The sequence below is a fragment of the Lolium perenne genome, chromosome 2, assembly GCF_019359855.2.
Source record: "Lolium perenne isolate Kyuss_39 chromosome 2, Kyuss_2.0, whole genome shotgun sequence".
NCBI classification, from domain to species: Eukaryota; Viridiplantae; Streptophyta; class Magnoliopsida; order Poales; family Poaceae; genus Lolium; species Lolium perenne.
Window position 1 is genome coordinate 138431384 of NC_067245.2, and position 14971 is coordinate 138446354.

The 14971-nt window shown below is 43.0% G+C and overlaps 2 long non-coding RNA genes across 2 annotated transcripts; both read left to right on the forward strand.

The window, feature by feature from the left end:
• Window positions 1-964: 964 nt before the first annotated feature.
• LOC139836065 (uncharacterized) lies at window positions 965-12932 on the forward strand. Its single transcript, XR_011751971.1, has 3 exons — window positions 965-1297; window positions 11326-11406; window positions 12650-12932. It is a non-coding gene; the product is annotated as an uncharacterized lncRNA (long non-coding RNA).
• On the forward strand, window positions 2083-4293 carry LOC139835211 (uncharacterized). The gene is made up of 4 exons (XR_011750971.1): window positions 2083-2122; window positions 2199-2623; window positions 2782-2906; window positions 4160-4293. It is a non-coding gene; the product is annotated as an uncharacterized lncRNA (long non-coding RNA).
• Window positions 12933-14971: the final 2039 nt, after the last annotated feature.

Below are 14971 nucleotides of genomic sequence, written 5' to 3' on the forward strand. Positions count from 1 at the left end.
TTGATGAAGCTGAACGTCGAACTCGCAACAAGTCTGTCAAGTTCCTCAAGGTGCAGTGGTCGCACCATTCCGATAAAGAAGCAACTTGGGAGCGGGAAGATCAACTCCGTTCCGAGTACCCGTCCTTTTTCTCTTCTTCCTGAGAATCTCGGGGCGCGATTCCTTCAAGGGGGGGGGGCGTTTGTAACATCCCAAGAGTAACACCATAGATCCTTTTTACCTTTCTTGCATTTGTTCATGTCATCATGTTGCATTCATGCATTTCACCACCTTGGTTTTACTAAATTGCATTTGCTTTTTTCTTTTGGCTTTCTTTTGTTTGCTTGTTGTCTCCATCTCTTCCTCTATCTTGGTTCATCCCCTCCTCTTGTGATGTTCCAAGAAAAGCTAACAAGCCAACCTATCCCTCCACTTGATCTATATTTCAAATAGGTCATGCCAAAATTTCTTATATGGTTACTATAAACCTACCTCTCCTCTCTATTTTTGCAATGCACATGTTTTATGATCTTGAGATGGTTTACCTTCTCAAATGGTTGAACCATTAAGGTTTACCAAATATTTTTGCTTCTACTAAAACTCTCTATGGCTCCCTCAATTTCTTTTTATTCTTTTATTTCTCTCAAGCCTACCATAGTTGGTATATAAGGCTGAGCCTTCTCTGAATTCAAAAGTCCTTTTCAATTTTCAAATTCTTCCCTTGTCAAATTTCAGAAAGTTATTCAAAGGAGAAAGAAATATAAACAGAAAAAGAAATAAAAGGAAAAGCCTAAAACTAACCCAACCCAGCCTACTCTAACCACGCAGCAGCCCACCAAGAGGCCCTCTCCCTCAGCTTCTTTTTGGCCCTTTGCAGTTCACGTAGAGGAGCTCCTGTACGTCCTCCTCCCTGTACGAACCAAGCCAACGCCACATGATTCCTTCCCCCTCCATGGATGCTCGCCACCTGCCCTCTTTCCCTTCTTTAAACGCCAGGAGAGCTCCACCGAACCCTAGCTGCCTCTTCCTCCTCTCCAAGCCGCCGCCCATCTCCATCTTTTTCTGTACGTGGGAGAGAGGGTTTCTGCCGGAGTTTTTGCCGACCACCACCGTCGCCATGGACGTCATCGACCCCACCTGACCGCGGGAACGGAACCGCGTCGTCCTCCTCTTCGTCTTGGACGCCCTACTGAAGCCGAGCGCCGTCCGCAGCTGCTCGAGCACGTCCACGCCGCCGTCGACGTCTACCCCGGCCTCCCTTTCTTCTTCGTCTCCGGCAACGTCCCCTCCGCTTCCCCCTCTTCAACGACGACCCAGGGTGAGCAGCCTTCCTTCCTACATCTCCCCTGCATCTAAAGGTATAAACGATGCCCCCCATAGGGGGCTTCACAGCGATCTCACCACGTGAGCCGTCCGATCTTTACGGTGCGTTCATCTTGGCCGTTGGTTTGTCACAACAACACAGCTGCTGGTTGGCTGCCTCACACGTGCGCGTCTGTCCCTGGCACTAGAAAAAGCCATGCATTAGCGGTTGTCTACCCGCGTCTGGGTGCGTCTGGGCCCATGGTCGGTTGGGTCCACACGTCAGTCGGTGTGGCTCGTTTTCAGGTTGGGGTTCGCCTTGCGCCGCCGACGAAAAGATCTACTCCGCGCGGGGTAGATTGGTCAAAGCACCACCACCGTCCGCCCTACTCCTCCAATCCCCTCCCCATCGTCTTTCTCCTCTCTGGAAGCGGCGCCGCTGGTGAAGCACGGTGCGAGCGTGCAGGGAGGCGCCGCCCGAGTATCTTGCACGGTCCTCTTTCTCTACAACGGCGCCGCCGCCGCGCTTGTATCCTCCCATGCTCATCTCCGCCTCGCTCTTGCTCTCATCTCTGCGCGCTGCGCCTCCACTCCCGAGCACCAACACAATGACGTGTTACAGCTAGTGGTCACGGCCGGAGCCCCCTCGCTGGCCATAGATGTGCTTCTGCACGAGACTTGACAGAAGTGGGGTTTGACCCATCACAAACCCTAGATGCAACCAGATCTGAGCTTGTTGGCTCCATGGAAGAGCAACGGGAGGGCAACCTAGGTCCGAGCGCGGTGGCGGCGTGTATGTCGTCATTGTCGCCGGTGGCGACTATGGAGGGGTCGCTCGCGGGTACGCCTCCCTCTCCCTCCCTCGTCTTTACTGTCTCCCTCGCCCGTGTCATCTCCTCTCCCTCTCTAAAAAGCAGCCGGCGGCGACGATGTAGAGGTGGCGAGCGCGAGGATCTCGGCCGCGCGGGCCATCGCTGGGAAGGGGCGCAGCCTTCTCCCTTGACGGAGCTGTAGGCGGACCAGTGCCCCGTCGACCTCTCTCCTCGTGTGATGCGTCGGCCCGGCCATGAGCGCGACGGCCTCCTCTGTCCGTCGCCGCCGTCGTGCGGCATGTCCTTCTCCCTTGGCCGAGCTGGAGGAGGACGAGCACGTCGGCCTCCTGGCCGCTCGTCATTCGACCTCCCACATCCTATCCAATCTGATGCCAAATTGATTTTTGGACGAGCACCTCGCCGGGGACGCAGTTGGTTCGGGCGAACTCCTCAATGACTCACTCGATGCATACCCAGGGTTTGCTCAACTTCTAGCGTCCCATGGCCAGACCGAAGTTCCCAAGACCCAGGTCAGCTACTTTTTCTTTTGATTTTGAAGAGTTGCTGGTTGCCTTCACCGGATTGGAACGCCCATCGAGGATGCGAGCTTCGTCTCCTTTTGATGCAAATTCTAATGTTTCTGAGTGAAATAAATAAGCGATTGTTTCTATTTTCTATTTGTGGATAGGTGTTGATAACCAGTCTGCGGCCTCGTCGCAGTTCATCGGGGTTCGGCAGGAGGTGCATTGGCGCAGGAATGAACGAGGAGGCTGAGCTGTCCGTGGCGCTGTCGCAGCCGTACTTATCTCGTATGTCCATCCCACCCTCTCCCAATCTCCATCCTCTTCACTTGCACCTCTTTGTCGCGTGTGGCAGCTCGCGATCCCCGCCTCTATTTGGATAGCACCATTGAGGCGATGTCCTCGGCTGCCTTCCATGCACTCATCTGCCCTTGGATCACCCGTCGTCAGTAGGCCATGGAAGTGAATTATTCTCATGACTTAAGTTGTTTGTGTTTGATGGTTGATGCTCAGTTCAGAAAAAAAACATAGCTTGTGATTTGGGGAAACGGGGAGCTTTAGTTTCATTGATCTTTTGCATGTCTTGCTTGTATGCTTAAAAGAAAATCTAGATTCTTTAGTAACCTGCTATTTGTGATAGACTAAATCATGGTACCATGCTAAAGAATCCTAATAGCATAAAAGAATCATGGTAGCATAAAAGAATCATACTTAATCATGGTAGCATAAAAGATACAGACCATGCAGATGCAACACACAAGATTACTATAATTGGTTCTAATTAAATTCTAAGTGACTTACTATAGAACTGCACACTTGTTTTTGAACCGAGTATGCAATTATCTTCTTATTCCTAATAACTTAGAACATATGTGTTGCTTTGTGGTTAATTGCTTTTCTTAATGGTTATTTGAGTTAAGTGTAGAGTTTAGAAATGACTTGAACCATATTACTTCAGAGAAGAGATTATGCAACTGCATAGCTGTAGTAGTTGTACTACTTTTGAAACAATACAATTCGGTGTACATTATACCCAGGTTCAGGAAATTTCTCAAGTCAAGTACTATTACTATGTGCATTTAGCAACAACAAAATCATTGATTCAAATATTCATAAATAAAGTATCACTGTTTGCCAAACCTTCGCTTATGTAAAGCCCAGGTTATGAAGGACTGTATCTGTATGGTTAGCTGCACAATTACCTTCGTGTAAAGTTCTTATTTTTTGAATCCAAGATCACTAAGCTTAAAATTTACTCTGAATTCAATGATGAGATAATCAACTTTCTGAATGTGGTCAATTTGTTGTGATCTTCAATATTCTTTTCTATTTGAATCATCGATAGATTTGCTGGTAGACTGAATTAGGTTATGATAGATACAATTTTCTTGCATGGTGCAGCTCTTAGAAATGGATAAACTTGACATGGTACATTAGTCTGTTGTCACACTGCCTCTTCCTCATGGTAGCACGGGTCAATTCTAGGAAATATGACAGAGATCGGTTGCTTCCTTTGATTTTCTCACGTTCATTTTTTCCGGGTAGTCCATTGACAACCCATCCACGCCATCGTCCTCGCCTCACAATTTTCATTTGTTATGCATAGAGAACTCTTCAAGGTTGTATTTTTCTTTCGCAAATTTGATGTGCTTTGAAATGTGCAGATTTTAGTCTCGATGATTATTTGGCTGAACATGACACCAATTCCCAAGCAATAGAGATGGTGTGACAGTAGGATAATGTACCTGTCCTTTTTTTTTCATATAGTTTACCGATACAATTATGGTATGCGTATGTAACGACCAATCTCAGAAATAAGTAGAGTTAGGGAGATTGAGGAAATATGATGGAAAATTATAATTACATGGTCATCCCAAATAGGGATGATTGAATACAAAATCTATATTGTTATTAGTTCATGAAAGTACGCATAATGTGATAACTTGGATGTTTATGTTCAAGAGAAGGTGCTCTGTTTGGTAGCTATTTATCTCATTTTGGCTGCTTGTTTTCAACTTGATTTTAAGGTATTAGTTCTTCAGTTACCGTTAAATTTTCTTTTGATATTGGTTCATATTACCGAATAATAAATATTCAAGTAAGCACATAGTAATTTCATGTACCATCAGTAACCTCTTACGACATACTCCTATGTGATATGAATTGATAATTTCCTGTTGCATGAACATTGTCCATTATGGTGTCTCCTGTAATATGCTTTGTTTCTCTGTATGTAAGTTTGTCAAGAGATCGGGTAAATATAGGTCCTCATGCAAAACCTTAATTTGTAAACTATTGATCCCTTTTCTCGTGAACCATTTCTTTCCTAAACTTTAACATGCCTCCCTTATATTTGTGATATTTAAAAAATAGAAGGGAATCATCCAACATATATTATTTTTGATCTTGGTCCTTTATTTGCATCCATATTTATTGAAACGTGTCTACATATTTACTAATTCATAGGAATGCACAAAATATAACATGTCTATTAAGTGCTGCTAGCTACAGTCTCAGAGGAGGCCTTCTGATAGCATTTTCGGTGACGAGCATTCTTTTGGACTTTTTAGAAGCAATTCTTAGGCGACGAGCATGTTGAATCTACATAGATTGTTTTCAGGGTCATACACTCTTCCAAAGGTCTGTTGGTTGATACAGTCATATGTCATTTTGCCTTTAATAATCAAAATTGGTGTCTCATTCTCAAACTTCTCTTTGTTCAAACACTTAAAGAAGCCTTTGATGGCTTCTGTGACAACATTTTGAAGAAAAGCTGCATTTAAAAGATCAGTGATGAAGCCATTGAAGATGCCCTTGAGAAGGTTCAACACTACCTTTTGTTTTACTGATACTATAAATTTATAGAATAAGGAACTCAGGTTTGACACACAAGGTGTGGAACCGTGAGAAGATTGTCATCATCCCCGGCCACCAAAGTTTAAAATAGCCGGCTATAGCCCGGCTATAGCCGGCTATAGCTGGCCGGAGGGACCTGCCGCTACAGCTATGCCCTTCAAACGGTAAGACGGGATAATCCGCTATTAGCCTCAAAAACCCGCTATTAGCCTCAAAAAATAGCCGCTAAGGCTATAATGCTGTAAATATAGTGGGAAAGAAAAGGAAAAAAGGAAAACTAGAAATTGTGGCTACTTATAATGTTGTAATATGTGGACCGAACCGTATCTTATTCATAGCTTTTTATGTAACTGTGTTAATATGTTATGCCTAATGCCAATAAATTATCAAATTTGTGAATTGTTGATAGAGATATATATGAATTTTAATTTTTTCCCCATGAATTAGCAAAACCGCTAAATGGATGATTTAGCCGCTATAGCTCAGCTATAGCCTTTTATAGCTACCAAAAATGTTGCCGCTATTTTCAATAGCCGGCTATTTTAAACTATGCCGGCCACTCATCTTCACCAGCGACGAGCGGGCGAACCGATAACTGGGGACTTCTGCAACGAGTGGAAGATTAGGTATGTTTATGCCATCAAAGACCTCATCCATTTTGGAGTATGCCTTATTGATTAGTCCCATTCATTTTTTTAATGTGGGACCATTTTAGAGTTTATTTATTTAAAATAATATTTGTGTACTCAAAAGATTACACTTATGTTGTAGGAAAATTCACAATACAGAGGTGTTTGCCAGATTGTGCCCGCTCAAGAAGGCCCGCTGCTGACTAGACGAGGTATTCTACTGACCGCTTGTGGTTTAGTGGTTTAGCAGTATTTTCTTAACCTGCTCTAATACTTGTATAGGTTCTCCTTGGTACTGATTTTCACAATGCTGGAGCTTTTGGTCAATTTGCAACTGGAATTGAAAATACTAATGCAGGTTTGATATTGGAACTGGAAAGGTTCTTCTCAAGCTATGCAAACAAGTTTAAGTACTCCCAGATATAATTGACATAGTCTTAAATGATAAAGTAAAAAGATGTATCTTTCTTTTAGATGTTATTGTCCATCTTACTGCTACAGGACAAGCTAGCACAGATTTCCTACTGTGTATTAATATAATTTAGTTAGCTTTATGATAGTTCATTAGAATAGCCAGTCTTGCATTTTTGTGACTACTTACAGTAGTTTCTTTGGATCGTCTTCTTGGCTGCACCAAGCCTTTTAATAAGTTCTTAAAAATTAAAATCCCCATTTTACATGTCTTTTATACATGTCTAAAATGAAAACCATGTGGCTTTTGTCACTGAGTGAAATTGCTATTTTTTTTCTTGAAAACGCAATTTCATTTCATTGAAAAGATAGAGTTTACAATCCTCTGAGTAGTTCTGCCATCAACCTGGGATGTCCACTAAATACATGTAACTCTGTTGTAAATTGCTATTTTTGTACTGTCATATTTTACATAGTCTGTATATTTTCCTGTACACATTAGCTTCCTGTCTAGCAAAATGTCTTGGCAGCTAGGGTTCAGAGACTCACCACCTATCTTAATAACAGGGGTTCCTCCCCATGTTAGTTTGTTTTTGGTCTTTCGAAAAAAAGAAGTCAGTCATGAGCAAGTGCTTGATAAAAGATAGGTTGTCGTTCAGGTGTGTTTATGTACTATCATACCTATGGTCTGGTTTGGTTGTAAGAAGCAGCTCCGCAATTAGTTAATATAAGCCGTTCCTCAATAGGTTCTTAGTTCCTAGAAAATTTGGCTTAACAATTTTGCCGGCAAATGATACGTGTGAGTTGCAAAAATAACACATTCATTTCTTATTTAGTGTGTGAACTCAAGGGAGATGACCATAGAAAGATAGAGCGGCTATTTATGAATATAATTTGGCTGACTAAACTAAAATTCAACTTGCTTTGTAGTTACTTTGGTTCCACATATATTTACATTTTAGCCTGCTTTGTCCAGTGGCTCAAAGTAGACCCATGTCCCTTTTTCCAATAACTTTTTTTGTTAATAGAGTGAGCTACAACATTTAGTTTGTGCGTAGTTTTTAGTGAGCAGTGCTTTTGTTTACACAATTAGTACTCTTTTCTATATGGCATTTAAGTCTTTCCTTGGCCCTGCACCGCCTCACGTGGCATTGTGTTCGGCCATATATGTTCACCCGAGTTTTAAATGAGGTATGTCATGTTGCTTCTCTTTGTCTGTTCATGCAAAGTTCAGTATTCCTGTTCCTAGAATAATCTATGGATAAGAAAGATAGAAAGTATTATAGCAACCATTTACACCAACATTGACTCAGAGTTCCTTCTTAGTCACTGAAGGATCAAACTGTAAAATCGGTGAGAAAATTTAAAGATTATCATGGTTTGCAAGAAGCATTAAAAAAACTGCTAAAGACTTGAAGCGTTTATTTAAATAAATAATCCATATAGATAGATTCATCATTTTATCTTTGCATATAGATAGATGCATCATTTTATCTTTGGTTAGGCTTGAAGCATTTATTTTTGTAGTATTTTATTTTCTTATTCCATAAAAATAATTCATCGTACTTGATTCTCTACAGCCCTGTCTATCTTCTTAGTCCAGAAGAAATAACTTTGTACTTGATTTTTCTACTCCCCCATTTATCCTTGCATAAAAGAAGAATTTTTATTAGCTCTAAAAGGCTCTTTGGATGCACCATCGTTGGTCATTACACAGTATATAGCTCACTTTGGGAAATTTGCCGCATTGCTTGGTTTCACTTTGTTTGGTAGATACATATATATGAAAACATGGCTATGATTTCTGTTCATTTTAACTCGAGTCTCCGGTTCTATCTGCAGGTACTAAGGGCATGTACAATGCGGCGCTTAGCACATGCGCTAGGGATAGTAATCCTGGCCGTTTTGATCAAATCCCTGCCGATCCCAGGAATACATCTTACATCGGCTCTTACCCATGCGCCTGGCACTCCGGCCTTTTTTCCTGCATGTAACCCAACGACAGGTCATGTCAACGCGCTAAATAAATTGTTTTAGCACCTCTACCAGGGCTGCACGTTGTAGTTAGAGACTCTTATCCATAGACCTTTACAATAATTATTACTTTTTGGCTGTCCAAGCTCCTATATAAGAGTGTAGCATTGTACATGCCCTAAGCATTGAGTATCTTAACAACTTTATTGTTGAGCGGTGTTTGATTTTTGTGATACCCACAATCTGCAGGTTGGAGGGGCCCGTGCATTATAATAGCCATATAGGCAAACATAAAGGTTTTAGATTTTCCTCTACTTCTTTTTTAGAGGTGACTACCTTGCCTTTGCTTCATCTCTGTATTGTTGTTCGCATATGAATTTAATTTGGAGATGCCTCCTTTTCTCATTTTATCATCTCTGTAACTGTTATGTCCAGGTAAAGGTTGTTTCTCCTTTGTTACCATCTCATCGCAACTAATTCATTTTAGAGATAATGGTGTTTCCTTTTAATTTGGTTTTGGATTTATCGTTCCAGTTATGTGTACGTTTTCCTTCATACCGAAAACTACATGGTATCATGTTGCTTCTTTAAGCATGGTTATTCTTTGGATATACTGCCCATAAGAAAATCTACTTTGTATTGATGAACGCGTAAACCACATGGCTGTCCTCAAAGGATCAAATAAATGAAGTTGATGATGATATATCATTATTTCTCTTTTGGTGCTCATTCTCCGTAAAAAAATTAATCTTGGAGAGTCATTCATTTATGTTAATATCTTAATAGTTATGTTAGATCTAATATTATATTTAGTTCAAAACTGTGCACATGTCTTTCCAATTGAAGTTTATAATGCCCATGCATATTGGTTAAGTTAGTCACCCAGACTAATGGCTTTTTGTATGAGTATTTATAAAAGTTAATGTACTGAATATATTAACTATGTGAGGTGTGTCCTATAGTGAGGTAATACAGCAATGCCTTATTTGCAGTTTAAAAAATCCCATATTATGTGGTGTCAAGTGTATTTAGCTGGATCATTCTCGGCCCAATGCATATTGTTCTCTTTGTCATCTATCAGATTGTTCTTTTCTTTATATTTTATAGGTAACTTTGTAATTCCAAATTAAATGTTTGTGCATTTTCTTTGACAGGGAGGGTGAACCCGAAGTTATGTGTATATGGATTCTTGTCATTTGCAGGTCACAAAAGGAGGACTAAACTGCAATTGGCACCAATTACCAATTATTAATCCGCCTTGATGGATCTTATGTACGAACCTGGAGGGAGAGTGTCCAGTGAGTCGTGTTGATGTACTACCAGAAAACAGAAAAAAGATCAATCAATATCTCAATAACGTAGAGTTTCAGTTTTTTATTAAGTGTATTACAAAATGATCATCACTATGTTGTTGTATGCATACAGAAATTATTATTATTTTCCTACTAATACACGAGCTTCACGGGATCGTGCGCCAAGGCGCACATCTAAATCTAGTGTCTCTATGTCGCTGCTCCACCACATGTGCGAAGATCTGAGCGAGATCGAACCGATAAAACGAAACAAACGGTTCCAGTTTTCTGTTTCGAGGTGGCTACTTCCGACGATATTTTCGGGCGATCTACTCCACTCCAGCGCGCGTACTTCACACCGTTGGAAAGCTGAGAGTGTGGGCTACAACTTTGGTTTTGGAAGCGACCAATTTCGATGCCTGTAGACGACGCCATCTTCGTTCAAAGATCTGACCAGAAAACAGATTTCAGTTTCGCTGTTTCTCGCTCACTTCGCTGTACCGACTTCTCCGACGTATCCCCGGCGAACCAGGTCGTTTCAGCACGCCATACTTGTTCCAGTAGAAGCACAGCTATACCCTCTTTCTTCTGGTTGTCGAATCAACCAAAACGGAGTAGCAACGCCATCGTCATCGTCTCCCAAAGATCGCTCCAGGAATCTGTTTTCAGTTCTTCAGACAGATTGTCGTGTCGTCGGTCCGTTTTCCGATGGACATCACCGCCGTTTCCGTGCATCGTTTTTCCACCAAACCAGCTCCCTTCGAACCAGGTTACTTCCCTCTCACTCAACTTGTTGAGATCCACGAGTAACCGTGCCCAGGCTGGTCACCATAGACGCCCAAAGTTGCATCAGCAAGTGTCCGTTTTTCAGTTTCATCAGTCTTTTATTCAGTTAAACTCCGGTACAGATCTTAGCTTGGCTGAGTCCCGTTTCCTTCAAAAACTGAATCACTAGCCCACTGGCTAGCTCCACCCGTGTGAAAAACATCTCCCGCCCAAAATCTGTCACAGTTTTCGAAATCCAAATTCAAATTTTCGTTTTCAGCTTTTTGCTCACAGATGGTTGTTAAATCTTTTACAAATGCATTTTCACAAATCCAATTTTGACAAATGAGATATCTACATTGCTCAACTTTTCATGATCTATCCAACTATGAACTTAGTTTAGAGTTTTGGATAAATAAAATTTGGACATAATTAAAATCTGAAATAAATTGATTAAGATGGCATAATTCATATCTCTCAAATTACAAATCCAAATTGTGCAAATTATATATCATTTTTCATCAGAAAAGTGAGAGGACTTCAAATCTTGCATCCTCATGCATCATTGGCATCATCTCTGAATTGTCCCAAATTAAAATTGCAAATTGAACTAAGTGTTATGTGAGGGTGTTTATCATTTCATGTAAAATATGAGCACCCCACTTAATTTTGACTTGCACAAATCATCTTGCCATGTCATCATGCATCATATTGCGCATTGCATTTACTTGTATTGATTTGAGCTATACTTTCTTGTATGTGCTATTTGGTTCTTCTCGAGTAGACGCCGACGCAGAGCAGTACGAGCAGGAGTACGAGTTCCCCCTGGAGGATCGTGTCGGTGCTTCTACCTCTGATCTGACAGGCGAGCCCACCCCTTCACCTATTTTACTTTTACATGCCCATTTGATCTATTGCTATCCTTATGTTGCGATTCTGTTGTGTTACGTGTCCTATCCACCTGTTACCTATATGTCCGAGATACACCTCCTCGCCCTACCTTTTGTTTGTTGTTTGCCAGCTTTGCGAGTCGTAGGCGAGTTTAGGGTTTTTGTTGATATCTCGAAATGTTCGGGATAACTTGTTGGGATGTTGACACATGTACTACCTTTTCGAAAATGAAGTGGATAACTTTTGCTACAACTTAAAAATTGCTAAGGGATATAATATGCAGAGGCATCTATGAGCCCCTTTGCGAAAGCATCGGAACTTTGACTTGCTAATGTCCCCTAGGACCTGAGTTCTTGTTATCTGTTTCTAAGACTGAGCGCGCTAACCACTCGTGGGAGGTTTTATCGGGACCCCCCATCACCCATTACCATTTCTCAAGTCTGTTGAAAAGGGGGCCACAACCTTGGTTTTATTTGCCTATGCCATGTATGCCATGCTTTACTTACTGTTGTCTTCGGGTGTTTATTACTGTTGCCTTCGGGTGTTTATATTCTCAGACCGTACCCGCGGAACGTTTAGCGAAGCGTGTGGTTCGCACGCCTAGCCGTTAACGCAAACCCTGAGTCCGCATCGGAGTACGGCCGAACTTCGTTCCGGGTAGCTTAGTCGGGTGGCCCCCCTAGGCATTCTTGTTGATTTGGGAACGGTCTTGTTATGAGACTCCGCGCTTGTCTACGCGGGTTCGAGCATGCGTGTATGGTAACATTGGTGCACCCCTGCAGGGTTAACCGCGGTTATGGACGACTTGGAGCTGTTTAACTCGATCATAGAACAACTTACACCTAAAGTTGTCGCTAATAACTTGCTAATTATTTGCGTAGTAAGTTAGCCCTATTATAATGGAATGGATATAAAATTGTCAACTGTGTGAGTGCCTTGTTAGTACCTCTTGGCTAAGGGGGATCGCACTGGCTGGGTTGTTGTTTGCAGAGTATAGAACTGCTAGAATATGCGCTCTCTCACCTTCTCTATTAGACGGATGTTGTAGCGTGTCTCTATTGGTTAGTGCTTTGCTGCCGCTAAACTCCACATATAGCCGGGCGAAGTTTACACCGCCCACCAGCAAGCATAGCTGGTCTTGTCTCGCAAGTACGTGCCAACGGTACTTACCCTCGTTTTTCTCCCTCTTTTTCCGGAACACGCTTTTCGACAAACAGGTACGACAGATGATGAGCAGTACGCAGGTGGCTACTTTGTCGAGTTCACGGACGACGACTTCGTTGCGTAGCAGGATCGTTCCTAAGGCAGCAGCCTGTGGCATGTTGGTTATGGGAACACCGCTTGATTATCTTCAGGACTCTTAGTCCAATTTGGATCTTGTCTATACCCAGACTATTTGGCTATCTTATGTATGATGTACTGATGGGATATGTTTCTCCGTTGAGTGTCATTTGGATCTTGCTCATTAGAGCGTTGCTATATATATGAACCTTATTTCCATCTTTTGTGTCGTACATAGTCATGTTGTGATATTCAAGCTGTATTCTACCCTTGTATCATGTCCACAGTGTGTGTATGTGTGAAGTGCACAGGAAGGTGAAGCACTCAGGCCTGGAAAGCCTACCGTGAGCCTTTGAGGTGGGTGTTGTGTGCATGGGCGTGTCGAGCTGTTGCTTGGCCTACCCATATGCTTGGGAATGCGAGGCGACCTCACGGTCCTTTGTAGTGACCTCATGCACATAAACCCCTCTTACATGCGCGCTCTGGGTTTTCTTACTCCTGGGGCTTACAAAGCCCTACACCAAGAGGTGAATTCGCTCCTCTCCACGTATGCTTTTGATACCCCTTTGGATGGCTTGCTACTTCATGCCAATACCCTATGTTCAATCAGGTACATCGACCAAAACGCGAGCCATGGAGACCAAGCCAGTGGAGAGAGAGCTGGAAATGATGAAGATGGAGCTACAGCGCCCAGGCCGGAACTTCCGCCCCCCAGGACCGGAACTTTCGGCCAGATGCCCTTAAGATGCCTTCCAGCACTCAGGGAAAAGGATCCAGCCGGAACTTCCGCCCCAGAGGACCGGAACTTCCGCCCGCCGGAACTTCCGCCCAAGTTCCGAAAGTCCGTCAAAACCATACTGGATGTTACTGCGAGACAATGGCGGAATTCCGGAACAAGGCCGGAACTTGGCCGGAACTTCCACCCCGACCGGAACTTCCGGCCCGCAAGACCGGAACTTCCGCCCATGACCGGAACTTCCGCCCAGAACGACCGGAACTTCCGCCCCATCGAACTTCAGCAAGATAGCACTTTTCAGCGTGTAACTTACCTCTTCGCCCCTACCTATAAATAGCCTTGTTGGCTCAGATCTGAGATTAGACTTGATGTGAAATTAAACATGAGCTTAGCACCCTTGTGGGAACCCTACCTAGATCTTTGATCTTGTACCCACCCGGGCTCCTTATCGACTCGTGAAGATCTCTTTGGTGACTTCTACCGTTTGTTTGATCTTTTGCTTGCACTTCTACCTATTTGGTCTTTTGCTTGCACTTCTATCAACCTTCCGGTCTTTTCACCCTTCTAGATATTGCGAGCTTCGATTTGTCGATCTCTTTGCAGGACTTCTACCGGAAGGTCTTTTCTCGCAACCTCTATCGAGTTGGTGGTTCGGGCCAACGAGGGAAAACCGTTTTATGTGCGTGTGTGTGTTGTATCCCCATGATTCCCCTACGTGTTCTTCGTGTTCATCGCGTTCATCCACTTCCCCCACGAATTCCACCCAAATCCGTGAAGATCGGGCACACCCTTGGGCTTAGCCCTTATCACAATGGTGCTAAAATCTTTCACAAAGCGGCGGTAGAACCCGGTAAGTCCATGAAAACTTCGAACTTGACCAACATTGGTAGGAGTGGGCCAATTGTGGATGGCCTCAACCTTGGAAGAATCAACTTCAATCCCATTAGCGGAAACCACAAATCCAAGGAAAACCAACTTGTTTTGAGCAAAGGTGCACTTGGGTAGGTTGACATAAAGCTTCTCAAGACGCAAGATGCATAAGACCTCTCTCACATGTTGCACATGTTCCTCGAGTTTTTTGCTATAAATGAGAATATCATCAAAATAGATAACCACGCTCTTGCCAATGAGAGGACGCAAGATGTGATTCATAAGACGCATAAAAGTGGATGGAGCATTGGAGAGACCAAAAGGCATAACGAGCCATTCATAGAGACCAAACTTTGTCTTGAATGCCGTTTTTCATTCATCACCAATTGCCATGCGAATTTGGTGGTAGCCACTACGCAAATCGATTTTAGAGAAAATCGTGGCACCACTTAATGTAGGATAACGTTGCATAGAAAACAAAAATTTTCCTACCGCGAACACGCAATCCAAGCCAAGATGCAATCTAGAAGACGGTAGCAACGAGGGGGTATCGAGTCTCACCCTTGAAGAGATTCCAAAGCCTACAAGATGAGGCTCTTGTTGCTGCGGTAGACGTTCACTTGCCGCTTGCAAAAGCGCGTAGAAGATCTTG